Source organism: Sus scrofa, chromosome 2, assembly GCF_054392235.1.
Source record: "Sus scrofa isolate SSC_HxYL_T2T_F1_AM1 chromosome 2, Sscrofa_HxYL_maternal_Yorkshire_Landrace_v2.0, whole genome shotgun sequence".
Lineage (NCBI taxonomy): Eukaryota > Metazoa > Chordata > Mammalia > Artiodactyla > Suidae > Sus > Sus scrofa.
The window spans coordinates 157,637,414-157,656,716 of record NC_139384.1 but is presented as its reverse complement, the minus strand read 5'-3'; the positions used below and the strand labels follow the sequence as shown (position 1 = coordinate 157,656,716).

At 44.4% G+C, this 19,303-nt stretch overlaps 1 protein-coding gene across 1 annotated transcript in view; it reads left to right on the top strand.

The window, feature by feature from the left end:
• Positions 1-19,303, top strand: part of GRXCR2 (glutaredoxin and cysteine rich domain containing 2) — a 200,013-nt gene that overhangs the window by 157,634 nt on the left and 23,076 nt on the right. The window contains exon 3 of the mRNA XM_003124061.7: positions 16,562-16,705. The gene's annotated coding sequence lies outside the window, so the exon portion shown is untranslated. The remainder of the gene's footprint in view (positions 1-16,561; positions 16,706-19,303) is intronic.

The window sequence follows — 19,303 nt, the reverse complement described above, 5'->3', positions numbered from 1 at the left end:
GCTGAACGTTCCTCTTGAAAACCTTAAGGAAAAGAAGGCTTCTTGGATCGGGTTGTTAGCATACAGAAGATTCTCAGAGACTGGAAGACAGCTCCCTTGGACTCAGTGCCTGGCCAGGCAGTTACAGTTAGAGATGGGAGAAAGGACAGAGGGAAAGTCAGGCAGCCCGAGCATCTTTCCTCTTGATCTTTTTCTGCGTTTCCACTTGGAAGCCTAACGGGCAGCTCCAGTCTCACATAACAACAAATGCCTGGCTTCCACCTCAGGCTTGCTCCTCTCTCCGTCTCCCCCACATCTCTTAATAACAACTCTGGCTCCTTCGAGGGGCTCACGGAAAATGCTGGCGTGTCCTCAGTACGTCTCTCCCTCTTCCAGGTCCCGTGTCTGATCAGCACCGTGTCTGATCAGTTGGCCTTCACCTTGACACTAGATTCAGATGCCACCGCTGTGGACCGAGCCCCCAGCCTCTCCTCCCTGATTTCTGCAGCCTCCTCACTGGCCTTGAGTGTTCACTCAAGCCCTTCTTCCTCCTCAGGGAGCCTTTGAAATCTGCATCACAGCACCCCCCTCCCCTGCTCCCCAAGGACCTCCTGTTCTTGAGCAAACGTTAAATCCTCAAAATGGCTAATAAAGCTCCCCGGGATCCTGCCCCTTCCCCACTGTTGTTCTAATCTCATTTAATCTACCCTCTCATCCAGTTCGCTCTACAGTGTGAGTTCCATGAGGGCAGGGAGATTTGTCTATTTTTTCCCCCACTCTATTTCCAGTGCCTAGAGCAGTACCTGGCACTTAATATATTCTTTTTTTATTTTCCTTTTTGACTGTGCCCATGGCAAGGTACATTCCCAGGGCAGGGATCAAACCTGCCCCACAGCTGCGACCCAAGCCACAGAGGTGACAACACCAGATCCTTTACCCACTGTGCCACAAGGGAACTCCCTGAACATAATTCTTCAATAAATGGATGACTATTGATAGATTAACATAGTACCTGATTCCTTGAGTACATAATCATTTCATTACAAAAAGAAACCCGGAGTTCGCTGGTGCCTTTGCAGGTTGAGGATCTAGTGTGGCACTGCTGTGGCTTGGGTTGCTGCTGTGGTGCGGATTCGATCCCTGGCCTGGGGACTTTGCATGTCACGGAGAGAGGACAAAAAGAACCCCCCCCCCCAAAAAAAAAACCAAAAAAACCCACCCAAAAAACAAAGCAATCCAAATAGAGTGTGATTGGATCACTCCCCACGTGATGAAAATTCAGGGGTACATTACTTTCGGGGTGGCTCTATCCAGGCACGCGAACGAAGCCATTAGTCACTGGCTTCCTCTGTCTATTGTCTTTTTTTCTTCCCCGTTAGCTTCATCCTCAGTCAGGCTTTCTTGGTCACCACCAACTTCAGCCTTACGCAAATCTCCGTCAGCAAAACCAGTGGGGAAGAACGAGCTTGTCCTTCCCACGCTTCCATCCCAAGGCGCAGGGACAGTCTCGCTGAATTAGCTCGACGCCGAGGCCTCTCCCAGAACCAGAACCAGTCACCGGGCCACAACGCTGCCATTGTCAGTCTGAGTCATCTGACCTCTCCTGGGGTAGGACGAGAGAGGGGGCTCCCAGGCCCACCCACACCCCACGGGCTGAGACGGAAGGGGGACCTCCTCCCCTCATGGTGACCAGACTCATCTTTGCAAAACGTGGTTCTGATCTTGTTACTGTGCTCCAGGACAGTCTTTTTGCCTTTTCTAGGGCCACTCCTGCAGCACATGGAGGTTCCCAGGCTAGGGGTCCAATCGAAGCTGTAGCCACCGGCCTACGCCAGAGCCACAGCAACGTGGGATGCAAGCCGCATCTGCAGCCTACACCACAGCTCATGGCAACGCCGGATCCTTAACCCACTGAGCGAGGCCAAGGATCGAACCCTCAACCTCATGGTTCCTAGTCGGATTCGTTAACCACTGCGCCACAACGGGAACTCCTATGCCTCCAGTTTTGTGTCTCACCATTCCTTCCCATGTTCCCAGGGCTGCAGAAACCCTGGACCCTGTGCTGTCCTTGGAACAGCATTTGTTCCCTTATCTCTATGTAGATGTATATGTGTGTGTGTGTGTGTGTGTGTGTGTGTGTAAGTATCTATCTCCCCCCCAAACTTTGTTTTTTCGGTGACCATTCTCCTGAATGCCTTTTGCATCCTCTCTGTATATAAAAGCCAACACATGCTTCATGGTTCAGGTTAAGTGCCATTATTTTCTACGATATTCTCTTACCATCCCCAAGTCCCTTACCCACCATGTAGCTCAGATTGACTTAGTCCCTCCATCTTTCCCCAGAGAAAAATGTAGTCCTCTCTTGAGGCAGTATTTTTTAGCCTTGTGTTAATGTGACACACACACACACACACACACACACACACCCCTATTTTCCCTATTGGACTCTGAATTCTTTGAGGACCTGGAGTCGCCTCCTGCTATACAGCCAGCCAGTTATCATAGTGTTATATACTTAGTAGGTATCTAAGAACTGTGTGAAGTGAATGAATGCAAAACTGAAATGTTTTTTTCAGAAACTTTGTTGCTGCTGCTTTATCATTACCCTGCTATGTTTATTTGTCCAGGGCATTTATTTGTATAGCGTGTTTGGATTTTTTTTTTTTTTTGTCTTTTTGCTATTTCTTGGGCCGCTCCTGCGGCATATTGAGATTCCCAGGCTAGGGGTCGAATTGGAGCCGTAGCCACCGGCCTACGCCAGAGCCACAGCAACACGGGATCCGAGCCGAGTCTGCGAACTACACCACAGCTCACGGCAACGCCGGATCGTTAACCCACTGAGCAAGGGCTGGGACTGAACCCGCAACCTCATGGTTCCTAGTCGGATTCGTTAACTACTACGCCACGACGGGAACTCCGCGTGTTTGGATTTTTAAAGTGCTTGGGGGACTTTTCATCTTATTTACTTTTCGTAATGCTATTCTGAACTGAATATTATCTCTGTTTTAAGAATGAAGAAAAGGCATCTCAGGTCAGGGAACTTTTTTTAGCTACACAGTGGTAGGGAGAAGAACTAAATTCAAATCTTTGACTCGTATTAGTCATGAGTATCTTGGCAACAAGTTAGAGCAAGTCACACCAGTTTTAGCACAATAGGAAATTTGTTGGTTAATTGGTGGCCCTCAAGGAACCATGCTTTTTGACTCAAATTGTTGCATAGGGTTGTCTCTCAGTGACTCTGAGCTTGGACATGTGACACATTTTGGCTGATGGGATTTTAGGAGGCATGATGTAAACAGGCTTGATAAATTGCTGGCCAGTTGGGACTTGCCTGCTTGGAAAAATTCCTTCTTAGAACCCTACTGACATGCCCTAAAAACCCCAAGCCCCTCAGAGAGACTGGGGGGAGAAGAAGCAGTATGCTTCAGTTAGCAGCCCAGGTGGATCCTCAGCAGCCACCCAGCACCCACAGCCAGTGTGAGTGAGCCTGCGGGGTGCAAGGAGTATCCCAGACGGTCCAGCCTCCCCCTGATTGCAATTCCAGCCACATGGTTGTCACTGAAAGTGAGTAAGTTTCAGGGCAGCTTGGCCTTTGCCAAGAGGTAACAGAAGCATCAGGCAAGCATTTGATTTATTCTGAGCTTTCCTGCCCAGCCCTGAACCCATCACCAGGGCCAGGGTCCGTGGGGCCTCGTGCCTCCCTGAGGACCACAGGGAGCAGGGGTAGAGAGCCTTGCAGAAGGGGTCTGGGCAGTTGTGTGTGTAGGGAACAGACAAAAAGTGTAGGGCCTGGCAGAGACTGCAGAAAGCCACCACAGCTCCCGGCAGGGGCAGGCGGAGTTTCCTCTCAGTGTGGAATTGTGGAATCGTGGATTGTGAGACCTAACAAGTGCAAGCCTGGTTCTTTCATGTTGCAAATAATGCAATTAAGGTCCAGCGCAAACCACTTCTAGAAGCAAGACACACCAATCGTCAGGCCAGAAGCCCAGTAGCCCAGCTCCTTCTCTGGGCCTCTTTGCATCATGCCAGCTTTCCTCAGCGGTGGGAGCTGGCGAGTATGGGATAGAGGTGGGGCTGCTGTGTGTGTTTCCTGGACTCGACCTGGGGTGGCTGGGGGCCGTGTGGGGGGAGATTTAATCCTCTCAGAGCCCTGAGTTCAGCACCCAGTGCCCCTCTGGCCAGAGACCCGTGTTCACACCCAAATAAGCTGCCAGGATTTGGCCTGAGTCCGACCTAACTCAGCCTTTCCAGACACGCTGATGGTTAAACCAGGCAGCCCAGGACGCGTCTCCAAAGTGCTGTAAAATTTCCGTAGGGGAGAAGTTCTTGTAGACAACATTCGGGACCTCAGGCTTCATGTAATACCCTCCTCGATGTGAATTTGTGGCTCTTAAGACAATTTAAGATCAATTTTTTGTGAAATTTCCCGGAACATTTTGTTTCCCCAGGCAAAAAAATGGCTTTTGCTGTGTGAGCAGCGGTTGAGCGTCTGCTCCAGAGGAGAGCAATCAGCTGTGGCCTCTGACGGATCGGTCAATAGAGGGAAGAGGCAGGGGTCTTTGTCTTCTCTGTGTCCCTCGTTCTCGCCCCTCCTGTCCCCGCCGGAGACAGAGCTGTAGGATGTTCATTCTGAGGGAGAATGTAGTTTCTTTGGTCAATTGGTGATTTTACAGAGGAGGAAAGGGGCTCAGAGAGTGCTAAGGGCTAGTTCCAGTCCCACAGCCATTCTGTGGATAGGGTTGGGATTCCATTCTCAGCTCTCGAGTCTGAGGCGAATCCTCTTTTCACAGCCCTGAAGCCTTTTGGTGGCTTCCGTGGCAGCATAGAGAGTAGGTCATGATGAAGGGAGACAGGGGGATGCTGGGTTTCCAAGGAAACTGGTTTATAACAGGGGGACCACAGGGAGTGGGGAGACCCCTCTAGATGTCTCCAGTAGAGACTGTGGACTTCACGGCCAGTCCTCGGTCACAACCAGGACACTGGCATCTCAAATCCTTCAAAGATTTTTTTTTTTTTAAATACTGACGAGTCCCCACTGAACATTTGCTGTGCTGTGTTTTGTTTTCTCAGGGTCCTGACCCACCTCTGTGAGGTTCAGAGGGGTGAAGCAATTTACCCAACATCACACAGCCAGAAGGAGCCAACGCCACAGCCTGTGCCCTGCGTGGCATAGTCCTTACTGGAAATGGAATCAAACGTATTTTGTCCCAAGGAGAAAAATCTCAGGAATAATGTAGGAAAGTGTATGAAATGCTGCCCAATGCAGGTGGTTGAGGATGTGAGCTCCAGGGCCAGACTGTCCCGGTGAAAATTCAAGTTCCATCCCTTACGCCAGTGTGACCCTAAGGGTGCATCTGACCCCTCTAAGGTCTTCTTTTGCTTCTTATCTGTACAATAGACATAATTAAACATTTATTTCATGGTATCATCCTGAGGGTAAGAAGGAGGTAATGCCTGTCAATCACTGAACACCACGCCTGGCCCATAAGGGCTCAAAAATGTGAGCTGTTATCTGATTTTATTAATTGGGGGATGAGGTGATGCAAGGAGGGAAAACGGAAAAGAGAAAAGCTGAGCGTTTCTTCATGCTGAATTTGGCTCCACACACTGATTCCTTTGCACGTCCTAAGCACACACCTGTCCTCCCTGGTGGATTAGGTTGGATCTGCTCATGGCAAAGGTGAGAGAGGCGTGAAACTGTTCCCTGGGAAACCCGACTGCATGTGCATAAAGATACATGTAAGAGGATAATCTTTGCAAGATCATTTGTAATAGAAAAAAAACCAGAAATAACCTAAATGTTAGCTTATAAAGAAAAAGTTCTATCAGTGAAGGTACATCACATTAATGCAGCGCGGTACTTCCACGTGCTTATGATAAATCATCTCTGATTCCTTCCTTTCTCCTCTCACGCCCCATGTGAATCCCATCAGGAAATCCTGTTGACTCTACCTTCAAAATATATGCAGAATCTGACCAGTTCTCACTGCCTGCATTGCCTGCTCCCACCCTGACCTTAAACCACTATCATCTCTCTCATAGATTTTTGCAGTCACCTTTGACCTGGTCTTCCTGCTTCCACTTTGGCCCTTTCCAGCTGTAGTAGCCTCCTTGGTGTTGCTCGAACCTATTAGTTACAGTGCTACCGCAGGACCTTTGCACAGGCTATTCCTGCTGCCTGGAAAACCGTTTCCCCAAATATCCTCATAGCTCCCTATCTCATCTACTCAAGCCTGTTTTTAATTGCAATCCATCCCACTCTGAGTTTAGTACTCTCAATCTCTTTGTCCTGCTCTATTTTTTTTCCATAGCAATTATTGCCTTTTCATATGCAGTATATTATTAAGTTATTTATTCAGTGTATGGTGTCTTTCTCTCCACTGGAATGTAAGCTCCATGAAAGCAAGGATACCCCCCCCTTTTTGCTTTTGCTGTTTACTGTTACATCCTTAGCACCTAGAATAATTTCAAGCATGTAGTAGGTGCTTAATAAATATTTGCTGAAGAGAGAATGAATTCTTTACAGTGAGTTAGTATGGGATTTTCCTGGTGGTGTAGTCAGTGGTTGAGTTATCAGCATTGTCGCTGCTGTGGCTCAGATTTCATCCCTGGCCTGGGAACTTCCATATGCCAGGGCTGTGGCCAAAACCAACCCCCCCAAACCCCAATGAATTAGTGTGGAATCTTAAAAACAGTGAGAGGACAGGAGTTCCCATCGTGGCTCAGTGATTAATGACTCCAACTAGGAACCATGAGGTTGAAGGGTTCGATCCCTGGCCTTGTTCGGTGGGTTAAGGATCCGGTGTTGCCGTGAGCTGTGGTGTAGGTTGCAGACGTGGCTCGGATCCCACGTTGCTGTGGCTCTGGCGTAGGCCGGTGGCTGCAGTTCCGATTCAACCCCTAGCCTGGGAACCTCCATATGCGATGGGAGTGGCCCAAGAAATGGCAAAAAGACAAAAAGACAAAAAACAAACAAACAAAAACAAACAAAACCCAACAACCAGTGAGGGGGATCTATCTGTATTGCCATGGAAAGATTGCCAAGTTGTATTTTTAAATAACAAAATCAAGTTTTAAAACTATTAGTATATATTTAAATATAAATGTTTAACCATTAATGCACATCTAGAATATGGGTTTTCCAACATCTTATGCAGCTTTTATACACATGTGTATACAGATACAAATCGATTTTTTTTTTTGTCTTTTTGCTATTTTTTGGGCGGCTCCCGCGGCATATGGAGGTTCCCAGGCTAGGGGTCCAATCGGAGCTGTAGCCACCGGCCTACGCCAGAGCCACAGCAACTCGGGATCCGAGCCGCGTCTGCGACCTACACCACAGCTCACGGTAACGCCGGATCGTTAACCCACTAAGCAAGGGCAGGGACTGAACCCGCAACCTCATGGTTCCTAGTCGGATTTGTTAACCACTGCGCCACGATGGGAACTCCAGATTTTTTTTTCTTAACATAAGTTACTTTTTGGGAAGAGTGAAGGAGACCCTTTGTTCTACATTCCTCTCTAATTTTAAAAATTTATCCTACAAAAGGCTGTATTCATATATTAGTTGTGTAGTTTTTCTAAATTGATGTAAATGCTGAAAAAATATGGAATATATGTGCCAAAAATGTAGCAGCAGCCTTTGTCACATTTTCTTTCATCACCTAACATCTTCTGTGTGCACAAGCTGCTCAGGGAGAGGTATGAAATGGATGGGATGGATAGGGGGTATCTCTGACCAGCTGACTGTTCTTGCCCCCCGGGACCTGACCCCCGCCCCCAGACTCACATCCTTTCCGCATTGGACGGCGAGCTCCTTGGGAGCAGGGCCGTGATGGGTCACCGCCGTAGCCCGGTCTTCTAGCACAGGGCCTTGGCCTTTGGAGGGGCGAGGTACATGGTTGTTTCATTGAGGCAGCTCCTTCCTGTCCCCTGAGGTCCTTCGCCACGTCGGTGCAGCCGCGTTCTGGGATGCAGCGTCAGTTCACTCTCCTCCCAGTAGATGGCAGTCTCCATCAGTTTGCTCTGGCCACGCTTCTTCTAGAGCAAGACTTCTCCATCCGTCCTGCACTGTGCGCGCTTTCGGTAACACATTTCCTAACACCCCATTGCTATTCTGGAACGCAATAAATAGGTTAAATAATCCTCCCACAAATGTACTTCAATAACCAATACATCGCCCTTGCTCTAATATAAATAAAAGGAAAGTAACCGATCATAAAACACTGCATTTTAATAGCAAAGGTTTGGGTGTGATTTTCCCTAGAAGATAGCATGAGATAGTCTGATGCTTTACCTACGTCCAGGACCCCAGTGAATGCCACAGCTACAGACGCTGTCTGATATAGGAGCCGCCTTTCCGTCTGTGAAGCAGTTTTTCCACATGGTAGAGCTCTGAATAAAACAGAGTACAAACTTCTCTTAATTTATATGCATTTTCAGTTTCCCCAGATAGATTATGTATTAAAGCCAAGGTTCCTGCTCTCACCAAAACAAACAGGAGTTCCCATTGTGGCGCAGCTGAAGTGAATCTGACCAGCATCCATGAGGATGCGGGTTCGATCCCTGGCCTCGCTCAGTGGGTTGGGGATCCTTCGTTGCTGTGGCTGTGGTTTAGACTGGCCGCTGCAGCTCCAACTTCACACCTAGCCTGGGAACTTCCATATGCTGCAGGTGTGTCCCTAAAAAAGCAAAAACAAAAACCAAACAAAAATAACAATAAACTTTATACCTAAAAACAGAAAAACAGATTCTAGGCTCAGACGATGATAAACAGGTGTTTTTCCAGTGTGTGAGTCTGGGCTGCAGGACAGTATTTTGCTGTGCGGAAGCCCTTTATACCGAAGGATGTCTGCATCCGGGGCCTCCCACCCACTGACTGCGGTGTTCATTTGCTGTGAGTACAGTCCCAAAAAAGAAACATGTCCATACATTTTCGCAGTGCCCTTAGGGGGCAGGACTGGCCCCATGAAGGCTGTGCTCTCTGATAGGGCAAGTCACATGTGGCCAGTGAGCTTTTGAAATGTGGCTGGTGGAACTAAAGAGCCTAAACTTTTAATTTAATTCCATGTACACATATACCTTGAAACTGATGCTCTATTCAGTTATTGGAGAACTTTTTAAGTGTGATTGGAATAACTCAGGTATGTGCATCTGCTGCGTCAAGCATCAATTTTATGAGATCTGAATACCGATAAAAATCTTTCTAGCATTTCACTTGTTTCTTTGTACTTTTCAAATGTTGCTCCTGGAAAATTTAAAAATATGTTTGTGGGTTACATTACCTACATATGTTTGTTTCTACTGGAAAGTGCTAAGATAGGGGAAATCCAGGACCATTTGCAGCCTCCGAGAGCTCATCCTTCTTTCTGTCTGATAGGAATGCATGAAGTCAGACGTGAGAGAGGAGTTAGAAAAATGAGTTCCGTAGTCTCTTGCTGGCCAACCGGGGGCTGCAGGTACAGGGTCTTTGCAATGGTAGGGTAATCCCACGTGGTTATTGTTTTTTAAGGACGTCCCAGATTTTGGCCTGTGGTTTCTGGCAGGGTTGGTGTTTTTCCACCACACATACCCTCTGCTCGGTCCTCTGGGCACCTTCCCTGAACATTCTGACATTCTGTGATGCGAGGACTGGCGCCAGCTCTGCTCAGAGGCAATGCCATTTCAAAGGATGAGGCAGACGGCCTGTTGCCCCACTCCAGCGACGAAGAGGTAATGCAGGTTGCATTTCAAAGCACGCTGTGGGGTCTTCCCCGAGGCAGAGCCTAGAGGACCAACCTCACCAGGAGCTAAGTTATATCCCAGCCACAGAAGGGCCTCACTGATCATGTATTCAGGTCTGTTATGTTATTTTTCTTTTTTTTGGCTGCCCTGTGACATATGGCGTTCCCAGCCCAGGGATCAGATCCAAGCCGCATTCGTAACCTATGCCACAGCTGCAGCAATGGTGGCTCCTTAACCCACTGTACCTGGGATCAAACCTGAGACCCAGTGCTCCAGAGATGCAGCTGATCCCGTTGCGCCACAGCAGGAACTCCTGTTGGGGTTTTATTTTATTGTTTTATTCTCTTTACAGCCGCAACTGTGGCACATGAAAGTTCTCAGGCTAGGGGATCAAATTGGAGCTGCAGCTGAGACCTATGCCGCAGCCACAGAAACACAGGATCTGAGCCACAGCTTGTGGCAACGCCAGATCTTTAACCCACTGAGCGAGGCCACAGATGGCATCCGCCTCGAGACTGTGTCATGTTCTTAGCCCCCTGAGTCACAGTGGGAACTCCTGTTATGGTTTTAGATTACAATGAGGCTTGTTAAAATCCCTTTCTGTCCCACTTGTAAAGAACTGGCCTTTCTCCCAGGTGGTCAGGTTGATGGTGTGAGAGCAACATGACCTTTGGTGAGAAGTTGTTAAATTGATGTTTCGTGGCTGTGGGACCCTGGCAGATAACGTGACCTCTCTGAGCTTCGGTTTCCAGTTTTCTTGTCTGTGGAGTACCTCGCTCACACATGGCACAGGCTTAATAAGCTGTAACGGTTTTTCACTCTAAAGAGAGTGAGCGTCAGAAGAGGGGAGAATTTTTTTGGCAGAAAAACATCTTCAAACAGGATCTCGGAGGCTTTTCTCCTCAGGACACTGGTTTCATGAAAGAGAATTGCAGCTGTAAAACGAGCTTTGTGGGGCCTACGTCTTGGACATGGTGGAGGCTGACAAAGTGTACTAGTATATTTAATATTCTGGAAAGTCCTACAGTGACAAAATCAATGTAGCTTGGCTTCATCTAGAATTGCCTATTAGGATTTTTTTTTTTCAAGAAATAACAGTTCTTTCTGTGAGAAATGATGGCAGGGAAGAAAATGTCTTTCTTTCTCATCAGAGACCTTGACCCCACACTTGGGATGGGCTGGTCTCCTTGTCACCCTGTCCCGTGATGGGCTAGCCAAGGGGGACAAGCCACCAGACGCTGTTCCATGTCGCCTAGGTCCATGAGGAAACACACGTTCCTGAGAGACCTTAGACAACCTTGTAAATTTTTAAAAAAAATGGTGGATGTGAAATGTGATAGTGTCTTGAAGGCTTGCTTTGGAAATTTCTGTTTTGGTTGGTCATAGAGCGGGGGGGTGGGGCTGTCAACTTAGACTTTGTGTTTCATGTTTGTTTTAAAGTTGTATGAACTATCACAACTCAATAATTATAATCGTCTTCTATCATAACAATATTTCAAAAGGAAACGTGAGACTAGGGTTTAAACACACACACACACATACATACACACCGTGTAGCAATGTATGAGCAGATTAAAAAGATATGTTTAATTTATAAGCCCTGCTCTGATTAGAGAAGGTAGACGTGGAAAGATGGCTAAAGGAAACCAACGTTCATACTCAATTTGCAATAATTGCACACTTCTTTCATCAAGACACATGGCTAAAACAATCTCCCAAATCCCAAAGTACACATAAAAATAAATCCCAGTAAATGACATCAGACAGGATAGGATAATTCTACTCTAAGACCCTTCAAAATATACACAGGTCTAAATTAAAATGCACAGAAGTAAACCTAGATGTTTGCGAATATCTTTATAAGAGCTTTATTGGCCCCCAATTTTTGTGATAAACGTTTCACACATTGCAAAATCAGAAGAATAGTACAATAAAAAACCATTAAGCCTTGCTAATACTTTTTACATTTTTAAACTTCATCTATATGCATATATATTTAAATATGCATACATACCAAGGGGATATACCTTTTCATAATAAATTGCAGACATCATGACATTTCGCCTTAAATATTTTAGCATGTATCTCCTACAAAAAGGACATTCTCACATGTAATCACACAGTATTTTCCTGCCTAAGGAAATGAACAATAATTCTTTAGTTCAGTCCGATCCAGACTCTAGTGTCAGGTTTCTCCAGGTACAGTCAAGTTTCATATATTACATTTGCTATTATCTCCTTAAATCTAGAATGTCCTGCTCATCCCCCAATTTTCCCCCATATATTGACTTTTTAGTGGGACCACCCGCCTTATAGGATGTCCCACATGATGGCTTTGTCCATCTCTTTCCTCTTGGGATCATTTAGCTCATTCTGTCTCTTTTTTTTCCTTCTTTTTATGGTCACACCCATGGCATATGGAGGTTCCCAGGCTAGGGGGTGAATTGGAGCTGAAGCTGCTGGCGTACACCACAGCAATGCGGGATCTAAGCCACATCTGCAACTTGCACCACAGCTCATGGCAATGCTGGATCCTCAACCCACTGAACAAGGCTGGGGGTCAAACCCACATCCTCATGGATTCTAGTCAGGTTTGCTAACCACTGAGCCACAACGGGAACTCCATTTAGCTCATTCTTCTATCTCCTGTGCTTCTTGTAAACCAAAAGTTAAGTCTAAAGTCTTGATTATATAAATATTAAACATTTCTGGCTAAAGTAATAATTAAATGAAAAATTAAAACATATAATTTGAAAAGGTACATGCACCCCAATGTTCACTGCAGCACTATTTACAATAGATAAGACATAGAAGCAACCTATATGTTCATTGACAGATGAATGGATAAAGAAGATGTGGTACATATATATAGTGGAATATTACTCAGCCACAAAAAAGAATTAAGCAATGCCATTTGCAGCAGTATGGATGGACCTAGAAATTATCACACTAAGTGAGGTCAGTCAGACAGAGAAAAACAACCATCATAAAACAAACTCATGGTTACCAAATTAGAAATGTGGGGGAGGGGGATAGAATGAGGGTTTGGGACTGGCCTGTGCACAGTGTGGCATATGGATTGGATGGTCAGTGGGAACCTGCTGTATAGCACAGGGAGCTCTACTCAATATCCTGTGATAACCTATATGGGGATGGATATGTGTGTGTGCGTGTGTGTGTATCTGAATGACTTTGCTACACAGCAGAAATTAACACAATTTTATCAATCAATTACACTTAGATAAAACTTTTAAAAATTCAAAAAGTAATGAGCCTCATAATGAGATTATAAATTGATCAATTTTGTTATGTAATTCACTTCTACTTTCACAAACGGATCAGATTTTTTTTTGCAACTAGTTACAGTCCTGAGTGAGTCTACCTTAAGTTTGACTTAAAGTCATTTCTTTTTGTATTAAAATGGTATGAAAAAATACTTTTTTTGCAATATAATGTGATATGATTTCCTATTATTTGAATTCATTTAGAGGAAAAATGGTGGAGGTTGAAAATTAATTTTCTCCAGTCAATTGTATAAATTCATCTTTTTAAAAAAATGTTAGGCATGGTTTACTTAAAAATATTTTTGGGAGAACCTGACTAGAATCCGTGAGGATGCACATTCAATCCCTGGCTTTGCTCAGTGAGTTAAGGATCTGCTGTTGCCGTGAGCTGTGGTGTCGGTCGCAGACATGGCTTGGATCCCACATTGCTGTGGCTGTGGCTTAGACCGGAAGCTGCAGCTCCATTCAACCCCTAGCCTGGGAACCTCCATGTGCCCCAGGTATGGCCCTAAAAAGAAAAAAAAAGTTTTTTGGCGTTTCCAGGTGGTTCAGCAGGTAAAGGATCTGGTGCTGTCACTGCTGTGGCTTGAGTCACTGATGTGGCTTGGGTTCAGTCCATGGTCTGGGAACTTCTGCATGCTGCAGGCATGGCCAAGAAAAGAAAAAAAAAATAGAGCGCTTTTTTTTCCTCTAAAATTGAAATCAATATTAGCATTAGCTAATATGGGAAATTTAGAAAAATACATAAAATATAAAAAAGAAAGCAAAAATCACCCCGATCATCTTCCTAAAATCATTTTTAACATTTTAATGGATTTGCTTTGAGTCTCCTCCTACAAACTTTTACATGGTAAATTCTATATCACAGAACAAAAAATTTTGTGTTACACCTTTTCCCACTTAACTTGTAAGTGTGTTTCTATATTATTTCAAAATTTGTAAGTCTTTTGAAAGTGACTACGTAGTCTTTCATTTTATGGAATTCCTACTGTTGAACATTTAAGTTGTTTGCAGTTGTTTTCTCCTGCTGTGAATAATGTTATAGAAAACATTTATCTATATAAATATTTTACTCTACTTGAAAGTATCTCCTTAGGAGTGCTTCTAGCCACTTCTGGTTTAGCACTGGTCGATTTGATTTTTGTTCAAATAGACTCTTAAAGTTTTTATCTTATTTATTTATTTATTACATTAAAAAATTATAGTTGATTTACAATGTCGTGCCAGTTTCTGCCATGCAGCAAAGTGACCCATATATATATATACACACACACAATATATCCTTCTTCTCACATTATCCTCCATCGTGCTCCATCACAAGGGACTAGATTAAGTTCCCACTGCTCTACAGCAGGATCTCATTGCTTATCCACTCCATCTGCCAACCCCAAAAGTCCATCTTCCTCCTTCCCCTTGGCAACCACAAGTCTGTTCTGTACGTTTGCGCATAACTCTCAAAGTTTTTAATATGCCTCAGTTTATGTTTTCATGGGTCTAGTGACAGAGGAGGACCCCAAGCAGCCCCCCAACAGCCCTCAGGAGTGAGGAGCAGCAGCAGCAAAGGTACCTGAAGAGCCCTTGAGTCGCTGCTCTCTGGCTGCCTCTGGAGGTGGTGGGTAAGGTCCCTCGGTCCTCCATCCACAGCTTGTGTGTTAGAAGCCTCCAGACTTTATCTGAACATGTCTTTCTGGAAATTGCTGGGGTTGGACTGGGTCTACTTTAGAAACTAGGCTGGGTCCAGGGTTAGACTGGTCTGACTTAGTCTGAACTGGGTCTGGTATGAGACAACCTGTTTCTGGTGATTGGGATGAGACCTACTGGGGCACCCCCACTCTCTCTGGAGCCTGCAGATGGCACCCTGGGAAAACTGGCAGGAGCCCCCAAAGGGTTAGTATCCTTACCATGGTTGGCTGGCCCAGATCTCTGTCTATGGTGCCTGGACGAGAGGGGAAGATAAAATTCCCTATATCCCTTCTTTTCCAAATTCAGCTTGGCAGGAAAAAAGTTATCAATCCCTTCTCTTCCAGGGACATCTGTTGCTTTGTTATTCATCTCATTTTGTGTCCTGAGAACTTGGCTTGACAGCTGTCAGGGTGGGAGGCCCCCAAAATATGGCCGTCCAGAGCTGTGAGTTGAGCTCCATTTGCAGCTAGGGTCCTACCCACCACTGTCAGCTCTCAAGGGAATTTTCTGTCTTTCTTTCTTTTGCTTATCTTTGGGAGTGGCTCTGGGTCTTGGGAGGGTAGTGCCTTTTGCACCTTCTTTGATGATGTCCCTTCATCCGAGGGGGTGTTCAGTACTGCCAGAGACATTTGCTCTTTGTCCCGGCTGAAGCCTGGAAGGATATTGGGAAGGTTTTTGGTTTTTTTTTTTTTTTAAGTAACTCTATGGTTAGAAGTTGGCCAGATTGGAAGCTGATATTCAGAGCCTGGTAGGGACTTAAAAAAAATTTTTTTTAATGTACGTATGGTTGATTTACAATGTTGTGCCAGTTTTTGCCATACAGCAAAGTGACCCCGTCATGCACATACATATGCACACTCTTTTGCTCATATCATGTTCCACCATATTCTATCCCAAGATTGGGCATAATCCCCTTGTTCCAGTAGGACCTCATTATTTACGCTTTCTAAATGTAATCATTTGCACGTACTAACCCCAGGCTCCCGCCCGTCTCACTCCCTCCCCGCCCCCCTTGGCAACTACAGTTCTGTTCTCTGTGAGTCTGCTTGTGTTGTGTAGGTAGGCTCATTTGTGCCATATTTTAGATTCCACATGTAAGTGATGTCATATGGCATTTGTCTTTCTCTTTCTGACTGACCTCACTTACTATGAGAATCTCTAGCTGCATCCATGTTGCCACAAATGGCATATGGCTGAGTAATCATACCTTCTTGATCCACTCATCTGTGGATGGACATACAGCTTGTTTCCATGTCTTGGCTATTGTGAACAGTGCTGCTACAGTGAACATAGGGATGCAGGTATCTCTTGAACTGTAGTTTTGTCTGGGTATTTGCCCAGGAGCGGAATTGCTGAATCATATATTCTATATTCAGTTTTCTGAGGAACATCCATGCTGTTTTCCATAGTGGTTTTACCAGTTTATATGCCCCCGGTAGGGATTTTTTTTAAAAGATCTTCTTCCTTAAAGTAAAATGAAACATGTATCCAGAGGGGAGAAAAACATTCCGAAGCCTTTGTGGAAGGATTTATTAAAGCATTCCAGACACACTGGTCCAAATCTAGAACCTAGGAATTTTATAAAGTAGCAAACTGAGGATAATGCAATTGGATGGCTGTCTCAGCCTCCTGATGTTTGCTTCAATTCAGTTTGCAATCCTATGCTTCCAAGAATTAAAACCAACTGTACTTATTTTATAAATTGAGTTTTTACAAGAACAAAACTTGGGCTCTAAAAACAATTCAAAGCCACCTTTTTTTTTCCCACTAATTCCGCAATCTCCCCTGTTCATCTCAAAAGTCTTGCAGATGTTGTAGAAGATCTGGATTTAGGGGGGAAAAAAAATCCCTTCTTGGAGATACTTGCATTCTTTCTCCCTGGCCTTTTCTAGGAACCTACAGCCATGTCTTGAAATGCAGACTTCAAGGAGGTAATTCTGATGCAGAAAATTGAAAAGGATATTTGGAAATTAGATGAATAAAAAATCATGACGTCTTTTCCACGGATATTAGTAATTGCCTTAGCCCTCTGAGAGGTAAGCTTAACTTGTGCTATCCACCAGAAGCACAGTTTGTTTTTGGTTTCCTTTTTGGCTGTCCCAGGGACATATGGAGTTCCTGAGCTAGGGATCCGATTCGAGCCACAGTTGCGACCTATGCTTACCTACGCCGCAGTGGTGGCAGTGCTGGATCCTTTAACCCACTGTGCCGGGCCTGGGATCGAACCTCTGTCCTGGTGCTGCAGAAACACTGCTGTTCCTATTGCACCACAGCGGGAACTTCCGGAAACACAATTTTGACCCATTTGTTCTTTTACAAAGTAGTGAGTTTTGTATTATTGTACCTGTCTCATGGCTAAAATTAAAAGATCTGTGCATTTCTCTGTATGTTTATGTCTGTCTATTCATGTATGTTATAAATGTGTGATATTTTCCTACCTCCTAATGTTATTTCCAAAATTAATTTGTAAAGAGCTGTATTGGATTGATTTAAAGACAAACACTTATACATTTTAAATATACTCACAAATGTGGAAGCCAACCCAAATATTTTTCAAGTTCGTGTCATTTAGTATAATCTTTGGCGAATAAAACTAGCTTAAGCTTATTTACTTAAAACAGGCTTGTCTTTAGAGTTATAGCATTAAATATGATATTTCCATTCTACCTAGGTTTACTAAAATTCAAATATGCTCATTTTATGTCTTAGAGAATTTGTCAGGAAGAAAGATAACTTAAGATGATGGTTAGCTGTTTAATGTCTCATGAAATTTTTATGAGTAATTTAAACATAATTGTTAAGAACAAGGAAATTAAATAGACATAAGTAAGGTTAAAGCTTATAAATAAACTTTTCAACAATAATAATGCTTTAAGGATGTCTACTTAAAAATATCTTCTAAGGAGTTCCCTGGTGGCCTCGTGGTTAAGGACTCACTATTGTTACTGCTGTGGCTCAGATTTGATCCCTTGCCCAGGAACTTCCACATGCTGCAAGTGCAACCAAAAATATTTTTTAATTGAATTAAATTAAAAATTAAAAAGTAAGAATTATTTTATAATGATCTGAGATCCTGTTTAGTCAAACATTCAGATCTTTTGTCATTTGACAACTTTGCAAAATCACACCATAAATGCAGACTTTTTTGACCTCAAAGTAACTTTGAAATTTCCCAGAGGACCCCTGAAAAATCTCAAAGAATTTGTCTCTCACCTTGGAAAAGAGAAATGTTAAACTAATTATGTTAATTTGGTATGTTAAATTATGTGGGAGGCATTGCCAAATAATGTGGATAAGTCTTCTTAGGTTATATGTTTTGGGGTATATGTTACTAATATAGGTGTTCCAGAAATTGTGTAATATTTCCAGAAGTTTATCAACACTCTAATTGTCCAGTTATTATCCTAAATTATTGTATACTATGGAATGAATTACATTCCCATATCAAATGAACTCTCACCGGATCTTTAACCATGGCCATTTTTTAAAAGTTTCTTCTTTTTTTTTTGCCTTTTCTAGGGCCGCTCCCACGGCATATGGAGGTTCCCAGGCCAGGGGTCAAATCAGAGCTGTAGCCACTGGCCTACACCAGAGCCACAGCAACTCGGGCTCTGAGCTGCATCTGTGACCCACACCACAGCTCACGGCAATGCCGGATCCTTAACCCACTGAGCAAGGCCAGGGATCGAACCCGCAACCTCATGGTTCCCAGTCGGATTCGTTAACCACTGAGCCACGACGGGAACTCCTAAAAGTTTTTTTTAATCATTTACAAACAATTACTATCTTACTGTGATGCTTTTGCAATGGTGTTTGATCTTTAGTAAGATTTATGGCAAGGACTTTGAGAAGTACTAAAGAATACAGGTTTCTTTTTTTTCTTTTTTGTGGCTGCACCTGAGGCATATGGAAGTTCCTGGGCCAGGGATCGAATCCTGAAGCTATATCCTACACTGGATCTTTCAAGTCACTGTGCCAGACTGAGGACTGAACCTGCACCTCAGCAGCGATCCAAGCCACTGCAGTCAGATTCTTAACCCACCACAACACAGAAGGAATCCCCTAATGTCGGTTTTCGATAAAGACTATAAAACTGAATTGGGTAAGAATTTCCAGGAAGAATGGAAAAACTGTATTTCGCAGAAGAAGAACTAAAAACCTAGACCGAATGAACTGATGAGGATGATTATAATTTTTTTACAACTTTCCCTTTGAAATATTACTGGATCTTTGATGCTCTTTCCACCTCCCCCACCCCCAGCCCCTGGGGATTTAAGGAATACTTTTGCTCTCCTCCCTTAAGCTACCTATGACTTAGAATCATTTTTTTTTTTTTTTTGTCTTTTTGCCTTTTCTAGGGCTGCCCCCGTGGCATATGGAGGTTCCCAGGCTAGGGGTCTAATCGGAGCTGTAGCCCCTGGCCTATGCCAGAGCCACAGCAACTCGGGATCTGAGCTGTGTCTGCGACCTACACCACAGTTCACTGCAACGCCAGATCCTTAACCCACTGAGCAAGGCCAGGGATCGAACCTGCAACCTCATGGTTCCTAGTCAGATCCGTTAACCACTGCGCCACGACGGGAACTCCTAGAATAATTTTTAAAGTATACCTTTATAAACAGACTTCTTCTTTC